Source organism: Gossypium arboreum, chromosome 10, assembly GCF_025698485.1.
Source record: "Gossypium arboreum isolate Shixiya-1 chromosome 10, ASM2569848v2, whole genome shotgun sequence".
Taxonomy (NCBI): domain Eukaryota; kingdom Viridiplantae; phylum Streptophyta; class Magnoliopsida; order Malvales; family Malvaceae; genus Gossypium; species Gossypium arboreum.
In genome coordinates this window covers 118,134,056-118,141,326 of record NC_069079.1, presented here as the reverse complement: position 1 = coordinate 118,141,326, position 7,271 = coordinate 118,134,056, and the positions used below count along the sequence as shown (strand labels likewise).

Here is a 7,271-nt window from a genome sequence, read left to right as displayed (position 1 = left end):
CTCGAGCAAGGCCTGAAGTAATCGAACACGGGCGTGGGACACGGGCGTGTCACTGCCGAGCCCAAGTTGAGTCCAATTTGAAAAAGGCCAATTTTGAGAGTTCTTAGGCATTCCAAAGCCTATAAATACACCATAGAGGAGGAAGAAAAGGGGATGGAGAATAGAGAGTAAGGAATTACTCCAAGAAAGCCGATTGATCCATCTTGGAAGCCGGATTCATCATCAAGACTTAAGATCTCTCTTCAATTTCCCTTCAGGAGTTTTGGGTTTTCTTTATGTTTTGTATTCTTTATTCTTCTGAGATGTTTTCCTATTTAGTTATGAACTAAACCCCTAAATACCTAAGAGGAATGAAATCTAAGACGAATCTTGTTATTATTTTCTGAATCGTATGATAAATATTTATCTTGTTCTTAATTATGTGTTCTTAATTCTTGTTTTGATATCCCAGGATACTAATTCAAGATACGCTCTTATTCAGAGGAGGAATATACCCTATCTAAAAGTACATTTGTCATAATTAAACGGAGTTGATTGTGCACCTAGAAATAGGGTGACAAGATTTTACCGAATTAGGGTGAAACCTAATAAGGGGATCCATAGATCGAGTTAATGCAACCCTGGAATTTTAATTAGAGAAAAGTCTTGGTTATTTAATCTAGGGATTAAACGTTATTAGTCTTGAATAGGGATAATAACATAACTTAGGGATCTCTACGGAACAAGTTAAATGAATAAATCGTCCGGTTCGGAGCCAGAATAACAAGTAAAGTCTAGGTGGATTTTTCCTTAGGTATTGTCTCAAGTCAATCGATTTTCCCAAAAGCAATTCCCCAATTCTGTTCTCTATGCGTTCTTAGTTTTAATAATTAGTTAATTAACACAAACCCTCTTTATTCTTAGGCTAGATAATAATAAGATATTTATTACTAGTACTTTTGGTTCCCTTGGGTACGATATCCCGGTCTTGCCATTACTATATTATTGTTCGATAGGTGCGCTTGCCTTTTCGTCGTGATAATAGTTAGTCTGGGTTTGATCTTTATTATAAATATTTATTACTTGTTACGAATCACGCGATCAACAACATTCATATTCCATCAATCCAATACCAAAATAAAATTAATAAAATAATTCTAATAATCAAAACTATTACTCTAACCCACATTTCCTTTATTCAAAATATCCAAAGATTATAAAACCAAAGATTATAAAACCACCTGCTCGAATATTATTGCCTTGCTTGGATCAGTTCCTTTGCCACTCCACTTACACTGAAAGTGCTACGTATCTGCATGCTTTTAATGTGGAGTGTGTGAGCTTAAATAAGGTCAGTGAATGTAAAAGAAATCATAAAGTATACACAACATTAAATGTTAAACAAGAGCATACTAAGTACATGCAGAACGATGTTTACTACGAGTCCAAATAATAAATTCATGCTTCATTAATTCATAAGTCTAGCATATACTCTCATATGCAATTACATACAACTTATATATGTAATTCATTTATCGATTATTCATCAAGACAAAACAACATATTCACATTGTAATGACTCACAAGTCTAGCTTATATATTCACATGGATTTACACACAATATTTTCATATATTAATCAATTAATGATAATTTGTAAACTTGGAAATATGAAACATAAAAGAAGGCTTTATCACCACACATTAGATAAATAGATCTCCATTACACCAATGACTCAAGGAGTCTAACATATCCCATAAGTGTAGCATAAAGTTGAACACTCTTTAACACACCATGTCCCATTGAATAGAGCATAACTTGACATTCCTTTATCTCTCCAACCTGTCCCAGGGTTTCAATGCCCAAATCACATAACACAAAGGTGAGTACTCACAATCCTATGGCATGATAACCATATCCAACAGTTTCAAGAGATCATAAGGCTAAAATATCCACAATTATACATATTTAAATATTGTTTTAATGCACATAATCTTTGTTCAAAAATATCAATTTGCATAACTACTTGTACACAAAGCATGCTTATCGGATTCACATTTAATTGCACTTTAAATGCCACAACTATACTCATTAAGCCATCACACATCTAATCACATATGAATGCATTAAAATCATATTATCACATACCACATACAAATATTCACTTACTTTACCTGTCATATTAGCATCAAATTCCACCACTTGAATTCATTAAGCATATTTTCACAACAAGGAAAAAAGTATTATAAAGGCTTACACTCGACTTAGGATAGGGTTTTAGGCTATTTCTATGATCCCGATTAACGATATGAATCGCACATACCGGCAGCGACTCTGGACACTTTCAACTTACGCTTTTGCTTTTTAGCTGAAAGCTCAAACTAGCTTTTCCTTGCCTTTAGACTTGCTCGCAATAACTCTCGATTGATCTAAAACTTAACAAACATAAAAAAACATTCCAAATTCATCAATAAAAACGTTGAACACAACCAAAACAACAAGAAATACACAATTCAAGCCTCTCCTTTTTCACTACAAAAAAAATAGCTAGTTTTGACGAAATTGAGGTTTCGACACCCTAACCTCATTTCTAATCCTTAATTTCGATTCCTAACAACCTAAATATATAAACCATTAATTTTACCTAAATCCATTATTCTAAAATTTTTGAAAAATTCAAGCTTTTAAGAACATGAAAAAGGGGAAAACTCTTGATTCTTAAAAATTTGGTTATGAACTATCAAATTGAAGTGAAATACCTTATAATTAGGTTAAAATGAATAAAAATAACTTTAAAATCATAGGTTTACTCACAATTACGAGATTTTCCATTTTTGAATCCAAGCTTGCTTTAAAAACATTAAACCTAAATATAATCGTTTAAAACTCAATTTGAATTAGCTACACTTTTTATTTAACAATATAAACTCAGAATATTATCTTGATTTGATGAAAATGAAAATCTAAAACTATAATTCGGGTTTTGAACTCAAGAAGAACAATGAAGATTTTGGGGAAGAAAACACTTTGTTCGTTTGAAATTGAGGGTTATTTTAATGTTTAGAAGGTTAATAAATCCAAAAGAATGAATCAATCTTAAAGAAAATCTTTGATTTTAGGTTTTGAAAACTTTTGAATAATTTGGGTTTTTGGGAAGAAGGAGACAGTGGGTGTTCTTGTAGGAGACTAATTTCTAAAATTGGGCATTTTGCCCTTTCTGTCACTCCTATTTCTTCCCCTTTTACAATTAAGTCCTAAATTAATTAAAATCCATTTTTTTTTCAAATTAAACCTAAAAATTGAATTTTGTTTTAAGCTAGATAATAAAATAAAAACTTGATTAAGACACTCACATATTTTAATTACTCACTTACTTTATGATATCAGACTTAATCCATTAGTTTAATGACCTGATTCAACTAACCTAAAATTACTAGGCCAGATTTTGGGATGTGACAAAATGCCTTAAAGAAAAATCTGAGAACTTATCCAGCCAAGCCGCATTTGCAACTCCTCATTCTAACCTTTCTCTGATATTATTCTCCACGAAATGACCTTTTTCTCAAGTAAACCAGGGCCCTTCATATCCTACATCATTCAACTAGAAATCACTCAGTGTATTTCGAAAAACCTCTATACGTCTTTCCTCCCCTGGCAATTCCCCCACTTTTTGAATGAGTAAAGAATCTTATTAAAATCCCCACATACCAATTAAGCCTGAATTTAATCCTTTCCCAACATCTTTAGTAGTTCCCAAGACTCTAGTCTAAGTCTAGAGTCAGGATGTCCATAGAATCCTTTCATCCTCCATTTATCATTCTCCTCCTCCCAAGCAATCTTTACGCCAATATGGTTCATCAAAAAACTTCTTAAATTGACTGAAATTTCTAACCGTTAACCCAAACTAAGTCATCCCTTAGTACCCTCTTCCAAAACATTGATACCATTATAGAAAGCCCACCGCCTCTGCGCTCTCTTCATCCTATTTGCATCTAACTTAGTCTCCATAAAGAAGATGATTTGGGGATGATAATGTTTTAGCATATGTTGAACCCTCCTTTTAGCTCGCGAAACACCTCAATCTACGAACATTCCAACACATTAGTTTCATTGCTATCGAATAGTTTGCCCACTGGCGACTGCCGATAATTCTTCTTGAAAAACCTGTGTCTGCTTATCAGTAACTCCCAAAGAATCTGTCAACACAGAAACACTAGTCGTAGGTGAGTTTGTTTTTTTGCCTTTTTTTTACCATTCAGCCTCTTGATAGGATTTTTCTCTAAATCTTCCACCATTATATCTTGACCTAACCAATTAGAGAAGCCCATCTTTTCACAACTTCATTCATTAAATTTCCTTCAAGGTTTATCCCTAAAACTCGATTGATTTTTTGCCTAAGATCTAGCGTCAGAACTCCCCATCCTTGAATCTTGATACAGGTCTTGCAAACTCCTCATCCGTGTCTTAAAGCCACACACTATTTGCACAATATTCTCTTTTTATTGCTGCTTTGATTGTTATATCCCAGCCCAACTCTGACTTTAAAAATCTCTATGCAATCGTGCCGGAAAAAAACTATCATTATGCCCGAGGCAACTACATGAGAAACAAAATAGAGTATGCTTTTCCTACTAGAATTTCACAAAAAAGAAGTTTTAAGGTGAAATATGAATTTTCTTCCTGCACTTTAGAGGAACTCGCACATCCAATCTAACCTTGATGCCCAAATACTATTTGAAGCCCCTATTAATCTGCTTCGTGTCATATTTCTCAAAGCTACCAATAAAATTCCCCCACTGCTTCACAACATTTTCAGAAAAATATCCTGACAACAAATCATGTATTTGAACCCAAAAAAAGGAATAAATTAGAGACACCTGCATTGGATCTTCATTCTCTACTAACCGATGGACCACCAACAGATGTTTATTAAACATCCAGGGCGCTTCTTTAATCACTCTTTCAATATCCAGCTGATGGGATAATCTGAACAGAAAATGTTTCTCTCCTAGATCTGAGATCTGAATCCCAGCCAGTGGGTACCAAAGATTAGCTAACGTAGTACACATAGTCGAAAAGTGTACTACACTCACCGTAAGAAAACAACCTACTAACCAGAGATCGAACATCTGCTTTTGTTCCTTAGCACCATCCTGAAATTTCAACACTTCATCTTCCCCCTTTGAAATTTGTAGCTTCGCCATCTCCCTCTCTATTGAAAACCCCCAAAATAAGACCAAAGAGACTTAAAAAAAATACCCTAAAATGATAACAATATGTAAAGAACCTAGAAAAACCCTAACCAAAAAACGTGCCATTTTTGCATACTAACTTTGGAAACACAGTAATAATTCGATGACTAATGATGTAATTTATTTTTTAATTCCTTAATTAAAAAGAAAAAATAAATTTCAACAAAGTGAAACCATAAAAAAAAAACATTGAAATATTTCTCAAATCAACACAATTGAAGACAAACACAAAAGGTAACAGTCATCAAGATTAGAGAATTTAGTTCATAACATTACTAAAAACAAACCCTAAATTCTCAATTATTTAACATAACCAGACACGTCATATCAGTACCAATTATGGATATAAATAAACTCCAGACACAACAACAACAAATTAACAATTAAAACAATTATTTATAGAGTTCCATGACAGTAACCACATTGAAAACAAGGCACTTGAGTTGAAAGCTTGAAAAGCCAGCATACATGGCCATGGACTTGAAATGCTTTGCAGTCCTTTGCTTTGCACCAAATTACGTAGCCATTTGGAGATCTATTTGAGAAATAAACTTAGCTGCATTGCTTACCTCTCCTGCCTCAGACATCATGTAACTTATTACTATCACTTTCCCTTTCTTTTCCAATGCTTCGTAGCAATTTCTTAGTAGTTTTAAGCAATGCTCATCATCCCAATTGTGAAGAACTTCCTACAAAAACACATAAAAAAATTAAAATTGATACAATTATAAAGTTTTGAATCCATCTAACACATATATAACCATGTATATATACCTTCATCATTATGGCATCTGCTTTTGGGACACTTAAGAACATATCTCCTCCAACATGCTCAATGCCTGCATGATATCAAAGATCAAATTACAGGCAGACTTAAGTCGACTTCATGAGATTTTCTTGAAATTATACAAATTTAAAATGGATTATATAATTACTGTTATGAGTAACTCTTCAGCAGCTAGTTAAAAAGAGTTAGTTAGTTCTTAAACTGAATTAGTTAACAGTTAGTTAATTAGTTAGTAATTAGCTACTCTCTTAATGTATTAAATATACAATTAATAATGAAGTCAGAAACATTATTCATAACTTCTTTTTGACATTAACATGGTATCAGAGCTAAGGTTTTCTTGGCATAGCTAATTTTTTTTTCTTTCTCTTCTTTTCCATCTGTTTTCATGGCTACTGAAGCTGTACCTGCGGTTGATACACCTTGACACTCGTTTAATACTGGGGAAGCAATTCATTCGCAGGGTCCTGGTATTGCTTTACAGACTATTCATTACTTCTTCAAACATGACACAATCAAACTTGGTGAGCATAATTTTCTCTTATGGAAGCATCAAATCTTGTTAATTCTTGAAGGATACGACCTTGAAGGGTTTGTGTTAGGCACAGTTCCTGTTCCTACCTCTCTTATACCTAGTAATAACGGTAAATTAGTTGATAATCCTACTTTTCTTATTCATAAGAAGTAGGACAAGTTCCTAGATTTTTGGTTGTTGTCTACAGTCACAGATGATGTCTTGGTACATCTCACAGTGGCCAAGACTAGTTTTGATATTTGGATGATCATTGAAAGATGGTTTAGTGCGAAATTCAATATCAAAATCTCGAGTTTGCGCCGCACTCTATACTCTCTCAAGAAAGTGAATCTTACCATTAAAAAGTATTTGTCCAAAGTAAAGAGTTTGAGTGATAATCTCGTTTCTGCTAGTAGTTTGGTTACTGAACAAGAATAAGTGAGCATTATCTTGGCTAGTCTTTCGATCGAATATGAGTCCATTTGTGTGATTGCCTCAGCCACTCCAATGTCTCTTGACTTGTTGACTGAGATGCTTCTTAATTGTAAAGCAACACAGATGGCTTTGTTGATAGAGGTTCCTTTGAAAGCAAATTTGGCATCCCACTAGAAACAAGAGATTGCAGACAGCTCGAAACATGATGGTGCTCCTAAAAGCTACCAGCAGGGGTTTAAGCATGGCTATAGAGGGCAAGGACAAGGCTGGTCTCGTGGCAGGGCTCGTGGCAATGGTCGAAGCTGG

The 7,271-nt window shown here is 33.9% G+C and overlaps 1 long non-coding RNA gene across 2 annotated transcripts; it reads right to left on the bottom strand.

Moving 5' to 3' along the window:
• Positions 1-1,124: 1,124 nt before the first annotated feature.
• LOC108462554 (uncharacterized) lies at positions 1,125-6,069 on the bottom strand. Of its 2 annotated transcripts, XR_008271790.1 has the most exons (3): positions 6,004-6,069; positions 5,799-5,918; positions 1,125-1,291 (listed from the first exon to the last, which is right to left on the bottom strand). It is a non-coding gene; the product is annotated as an uncharacterized LOC108462554 (long non-coding RNA). The 2 variants fall into 2 exon arrangements; XR_008271789.1 differs by lacking the exon at positions 1,125-1,291 and having other exon boundaries at positions 5,427-5,918.
• Between the last annotated feature and the right edge of the window lie 1,202 nt (positions 6,070-7,271).